Source organism: Colletotrichum lupini, chromosome 2 (genome assembly GCF_023278565.1).
Source record: "Colletotrichum lupini chromosome 2, complete sequence".
Lineage (NCBI taxonomy): Eukaryota > Fungi > Ascomycota > Sordariomycetes > Glomerellales > Glomerellaceae > Colletotrichum > Colletotrichum lupini.
This window is the reverse complement of record NC_064675.1, coordinates 7,865,098-7,872,506: the sequence shown is the minus strand read 5'-3', so window position 1 is coordinate 7,872,506 and position 7,409 is coordinate 7,865,098.

Here is a 7,409-nt window from a genome sequence, read left to right as displayed (position 1 = left end):
TAATAAAAGTCTTTTTTAGCTAGGCTAGGGTTCGAATTCGGGTTAATTAAAGTAAACTTATTTTAGTATTTTCGTATCTCGTCCCTCGTCCCCGCCGAATTCTTCTTATTTTTCTATTTTTTAAGTAATTTAAACGTAAGCTTTTTTTTACATAACTCGCTTATTTTATTACTTTTTTAAAGTCCTCCGCTTTTTTAAGTATTATTATATAACTAAGCCCGTATACTTTAATAACTCATATCCTTAGACTTTACTATATAAATAACGGCCCCTAACGTTTTTATTAATACGTCTAAGTACTAAGAAGTACTTATTATACTCTCTTATTACTTATAACCTCGAGATACGGCGGGGCTTCGTTAGTTTTAATATAATAATATAGTAAACTCCTTTTATTATTACTAATTACGGAGTATTATTAGAGTACCCGGTCTAGTTTAAGTAAACGAATCTAGCTTTTCTAATTACGACTACGATTACAACTATAAAAGGTTTATTATTAACGTATTTTCGTACTTTTTAACTAATATCTCCTTTATTATAAAAATATTAATAAATAAGTATAAGAATATAAACCTCGCGGGGCGTTATTAATATATTTTTATAAAACCCTAGTACGCGCTAATATTTTAATAAGTAATAAAATACTTATTATATAACGCTCCTTATTCTCGGCTAGTCGTTTCGAGCTTAACTTAAAATAGTTCTTTTTAATTTAGTTAATTATATCCTTAAGACCGTAGCTTAGCTACTTATTTTATTATAGCCTTTTTTATTACGATATAATATTCGAACCGTAGCTTTATTAAGAAGAATCTGGGGGTAGCGACTAATAGTTAAGACTTATTAAGAGGCTATTTATTACTATTTTATTTTTTTATTCTTATAAAATAGTTACTATTATAGCGAATATAGTAAATTATAATACGAGAATAGTAAATCTTATATTATATAATAAGGTAGGAGTCGTTTTTATAAACTAAATATTAGTACGGATCTCTTTAAGTTAACTAATTAGTATCTTTAATTATAGCCCCTATCCTACCCTTAGAGATAAGTAAGCTTAATTTTATATTTTAAACCGATTATAAAATGCTACGATCCCCTTAATATTATTTATATTTTTATATATTATAAATATAAGATCGCCCTATTTATACTAAGTCCTTTTTACTAATCTAAGTTAAGTAAGTAGCTTTTTTAAGTAGTTAGTAAGATATTACTTAGCTACCGTGGCTATATAATATTGAATTATCTTAAGTACTAAATAAAGCTATACTAAGTAAGTCTTAGATTAGCTAGCTACTATAATTATATAATATAAAGCGACTTTATATAATTCAGAGAGTTACGCAAAAAGTACTAATAATAACTTTATTACTATAGCTATTTAATATTAATTAATATTCTATTATTAAATATCCCGGAGGGAGTTAAGTACGTTAAGTTTATAATTAGTCAACCGCTTAGTAATATAATATTAATAAAACTTATAATTTTCTAAAGTTATATTTAAGTCTATTTCGTTTACGGCTTAGTATTTCTTATTATTATATAATAATATAGAACGATAATTCAATTACGAAATGCGTACGTACTCGAGCGACGAGTACGAAATTTAGTAGTTATCCTACTTACTTAATTTTATAATTATTAACTAGATTATAAAAACGGCGCTATTATATAAAGTATAAACTAAGTAAATAAATAAATAAATAAACGTATTTAGGCTTATATAGTCCTATACCCTTTTACTATCTCCCTAAGCTATATTACTATCTAAATATTTTTAAACTCTCTTAATACTTCCTAACCGCTTTTCTAAACTTAACCCTCCGTTAATATTATATAATACTATCCCCTTCTATACTAACCGTTTAAGAAAAGTATTACTCCCCTTTTATTAATAAACCGAAGTTTAATATATAGAAAGTATCTCGCTTTTATTAACGAGTAGTCCTTTAATTTAATAATACCGTCCTTTATAAAAAAAGGAAAAGCTAAGTAGTACGTAAAAAAGTTAACTTTATAATAGTCCTTAAACTACTTTAGTATAATAAGGCTCCCTAACTAATTATAAGCCCTCTTTTTAAATAAAATAGTATTAAATATATTTTAATATTAGACTTTCTAAGACTTACTATAAAAACTAAATTTAAAATACTTTTTTTTCTTACCCCCTTAGCCCGTTTATTTTAAGAGCTCGCCCTAAGTAAACTAATATAAATTTTTTAAGTTCTTATACCTCGTCCGGTTATTTTTAATAAAAACGAAGTAAATACTATACTCTCCCATAAAACTTTTTAAAAATATAAAATCGAACGGGACGCTATTTTATTTTATTTTAACTTACTAAGTAATAAGTATATTAGTATATAAATAAATCTTATTTAGAGCGTATTAATAATACGATCATAATATAAAATACGAGCTTAGCTTATATATTATACTAACCTTTTTTAAATCCCTCTAGTACTTTTATATAAGATCCTTTAGTATATTAAATAGGGTCTTTAGCTAATTTTAAATCTCGTTATATAACCTCTTCCCTATTAAGGTAATATAGCTAGGGAGGCTTGGCTTAATTATTAAATTCTCGTAAATCCTTAACTTAAATTAGTTAGCTAAGTTAATTAAAAAAAACTTAAAACCGTACCGCTTTATTAATAATAATATCCTTAGTCCCTTTTTAATTAATTAGTTATTATCCGAGGCTACGAGAGGGCTACTAATTTAAGTTAAATAGCTTAGGGCGCCCTAAAACCTAGGGTTAATTAGGTTAATAAACGTTTTAAATAGCGTAATAAAGCTAATATATAATAACGCCGCTTTAAGTATTATTAATATAGTCCTCTAGGCCGAGACCGAGATTAGATTTAAAAAAAATACGTAAATAGTAATTACGCTCTAAATAAACTCTTAGTACGTTTTAAATAGTACGGTATAAAACGTACTAAAGTACGACTTTACGGCCTTTTTTTTTTATAATACTTAGTAAAGAACTCGGCCTTAGACTTTTAACTAAATACTTTATATTAGATTTATAGCCTATTTATATACCCGATCCGTTAAGTTAATTACGAACTATACTACTACTCCCCGCGCTAATAAGTATATAACGCTTTTTATATTTAATATATTTAAAAATAAGTTCGTTATATATCCTAAGCTTTATATTAATAACCCTGCGGTTCTCCTTAAGACCTAGGCCGTTTTTAAATATTTTACTTAGCTTATTATTATTCTAGCCGCTTTATAATAATTCCTTAGTACTATACGGGTTTTTATTTAGGTTTAAAATCATCTCTTTTTTAATAATATAACTTTAATAATAATAGAGCCCTTATTATAAGAGATCGCCGTAGGGCTCCAAAGTTAGGTTATAAGTATTTTAAAAATAGTTAATATAATATTCGTAATACGACTTACCTCGGACCTTATTTTTGGGGGCAGGAGCCTTATTTAAGCTAAGGGTACTAAGGAGTATTTATTTAATATCTTAGTTATAAAAGAAACGTAAAGTATTTCTTTAGTAATATCTCTAAGTAAGGAGAACTAGGGCGTTATAGTTCCTTTAGCTTAGTACTTACTTAGCTCCTAAGTTAATAAGCTATAGTATAATAATATTTAGAATATTAGCGTCGTTCTTCTTAATAACGTTGAACTATTTCTCTTAGAACTACTTAATAAAAATAAAAATAGAGAGCTATTTACTATATTTTAGTTTTATATTTTTTTAGTTAAGGATAAAGAATATTTTATAATAAAACGATAGCTCTTTTAAATTATATATATTAAGTAAATCCCTAAGACTTAGGAAATAGTTTAAGGAAATATCGAAACTAAACGTAAATAAGTAACCTATTTATTTTATATTTTTATAGCCCCCCCTCGACCGCTTAGTTATATTAACTACGTCGTTATATAAAAATAGAACGTATTTTTATTTTATAATAAATATAATACGTAATAATATAGGATAAAAGACCTTATTATAAATAAAGTAATATTTATTTTTTATAAACTATATATACCCGCTTATTGTACTTATACGCTCTTAGACCTTTTAATAGAGGTTAAAAAAAAAGAGATAAATAAGTAGTCTTTACGTTACCCTAAAAAAAATATATAAGATCTTATATAGGGCTACTTACTTCTCCCTACTATTTATTAAAACGCTATATTAAATATAAACGTTCGAAGTAATTATGTTACCTTATTACGGTACGGGTATATATTTAATTAAGTATTTAAAGCCGGTAATAAATAGGACGACGTTAATAAAGCTATTTATATCGAATTTAATTTAAGAAAAGTCGACGTTATATTAATTATCGTTTTTTAAGTTAACGGAGCGGTATTTATTAAACGTATTTAAGCCGCACGCGAGGTTTTTAAAATCAACTTAAAAAATAACGTTAGTCCGCTTATTTTTAAAAAAGTTTAAATTATTAATTAGGTCTTATTAATATAGTCCTAAGAACCTCTTAGATTTATAACGCTTTATAATATCCTTAGTTATTATTATAAAGTCCATAAGGCCTTAACCTTTATTTAGGCCGTTATTAAATACTTAATAACCATAAGAAGTATAAGTAACTAGTCCGAGCCTCGTAATATAAACGATCTTTTATATTAAACAGTCGTAATTATTAATAACGGGGTTTTAAACTTATCATAAAACAGCACGATAGTTAATATTAAAATTTAAGTAACGGAGGTATTTAAAACTAATAACCAATAATAAGCCGTTTTTTATATTAATAAAAGAGCTATTACTTTTATACGCGTTAAAGTTACTTACTTTAATAGCCTCGGTCTCTTTAGTTTTTATACTAGGTTCGTTAAAAGGATCGTCGCTATCGTTACTAAAGTTACCTTAATACGCCCAGAAATCGATACTATTAAGTACGTCGTTAATTAGATTTAAGTTAAATAGTATTTTTTTTAAGCTAGGAATCTTTATAGAGTAGTAATAAGCTTTTAGTTATAGGAGTAGGCGTAGTAAGTAATAAGCATATTAAAAATTAGCTTTTTTTATTTTTATATTAAAAATTCTTAACCCTAAACGTAATAACGCCCTCTCCCCTTTATATATTAAGAAACCCGGTTTTTACTTACTTAATTACTTTATTATTATAGAGCAGGGCTCTTTACTAAGGCTCCCCTCTCTTTTTAAGTTAGTATTTAGTAAAGACTTATATAGTAGCCGTATTTTTAATTTATAAATCCTTAGTATTAATACGTATGAAATATATAGTTAATATATCCTTACGGCTACGGTAAGAGACCTTCTTCCCTTAGCCTTTCTTATAAAATAACTTTACTTTACTTTTAAAAATCGATAGTTATAAGCCCACGACCCTAATACTAAAATAACTTATCCCCGCTACTACTATATAATAAATATAATAAAATAATATTCGCTATATAGCTTTAAAACCTTAATAAAAAGGATAATTACGTAAATTTTAAACCCGGCCCCGTTATTTATTAATAACTAAATACTACTTACTTTCGTATTCTTAGCCGAGGGTCGGGCTTAGTTTTAGGGCCTAAGGTTAATAAGGAATATAGTAAACTATACTTAGATTATTTTTTAAAAATATTAATTAATATTACTAACCGTTCGGTAGTATATCTAAGAACTATTTTTATTAGTCTTTTAATATTATAAAGACCTATTAAGTTCGCTTAACCCTAAATATAAGAGGGCTCGCGTATTACGTATTTAGCTTTTATTTATATTAACTTTTATAAAGAACTTATACCTACGGCTCTAAGTTACGAAAAATAACCTAGAGCTACGGAGCTTTTTAATTAAAAGCATAAATTATTACTTAAACTTTTAAAGTTTAATAATACTCTATTATCTACCCTAATTTCTTTTTTAAATTAAGTAGTCTTAGTTATAAATATTAGTATAAAATAGGGTTATATACGATTTTATAATCTTAGTATATTACGTAGCTTATTACTATCTCGCTCTTAGGACCTTATACTTATACCTCTTTAACTAATGAAGATATAAAAAGTAACTTAAAGCCTCGACCTCTTATAATAAGTCGTACCTAGTCCTAATATTATATAATTATATATCCGACTTACTTTTTATACCGACTTCTTTTTAAGCTTTTCAAAATAGCTTTATTATTTAGTATTAAATACGTTCTATAACGATATAGCTTATATTATTAACTACTACGGTATTATAAAAGTTTAGTAAGAACGACGGATATATATACGACGAGTAAAGAATTTATTTAATTATTATAAAGTAGAAGTAGATAACCGGCTTTAGTAAGTTTATAACTAAAATAAAAACCGAGTTACTATTACTAAGTTATTATTACTAAGTTACTATTACTAAGTTATTATCGAGCTAAGGCGCGTTTCTTAGTAATATTAAGTAAGGACGGGGAACGTTATATTTTAACTAAATAAATAGATTAAGTAAAGTATTAAAAACTATTTAAATTAGCACTTTATTACTAAAAGGATTAAGGGGAGTATAAAAAACGTTAGCTATTATTTTAAAATATTAACTAAATAGAAACGATTATTTTATAAAAAATAACTATCTTTTTTAGAATATTAACTAGATAGAAACGATTATCTTATAAGAAACGATTATCTTTTTAAAATATTAACTAAATAGAAACGATTATTTTATAAAAAACGATTGTTTTATAAGTATTAGTAAATACCCTAAGCGCTTATAAGTAAATATTCTAAAGTCCGGACTCGACTTTATTAAGAAAATATACGACCGCTAAGTAAATATAAAAGAAAACGACTTTAAGTAACTCCTTTTTTTATTTTATTTTATAATATATTCCTTCGGGTATGTAGCGACTACCTACTTCCCGACTTTAATTTAATACTCTATTTATATTACTAAAACTTACTACTTTTTATATTACTACTCTATAATATTATTATAATAAATATTTTAAATAAATACTTTAACTAAATATACTCTATTACTAACTACCCCGCGCTTTGTTATATATAATCGCTATATTTACTAGTCCCTAGCTATTATTATAAGAGTAGATTATTCCCGAGCGCTCGTTATAAGAGTAGATCAATGTTATTAACGCGGCCTAAGCTAAAAAAAAAAAGGAGATTGAGGAGACTAATATTAGAGAGGTTACCGTAGTACGTCGTATAGTAGCTATATAGATAGTATAACTAAGTAAATAACTACTTTAATATTATCTACTTATTTAGAATAGCTTTGTTAATATTATTATTAACTTAATAAACGCGGACTATAATAATAAGAAGATTAAGGATTTGTTTTTTATTAATAAGCCGGCTTTTATATAAATAGGTATACTCGTATATTAATACTCTTATTTCTAATAAGCTATTAAAAAAGCTACTAAGCTTGCTTAAGAAATAAC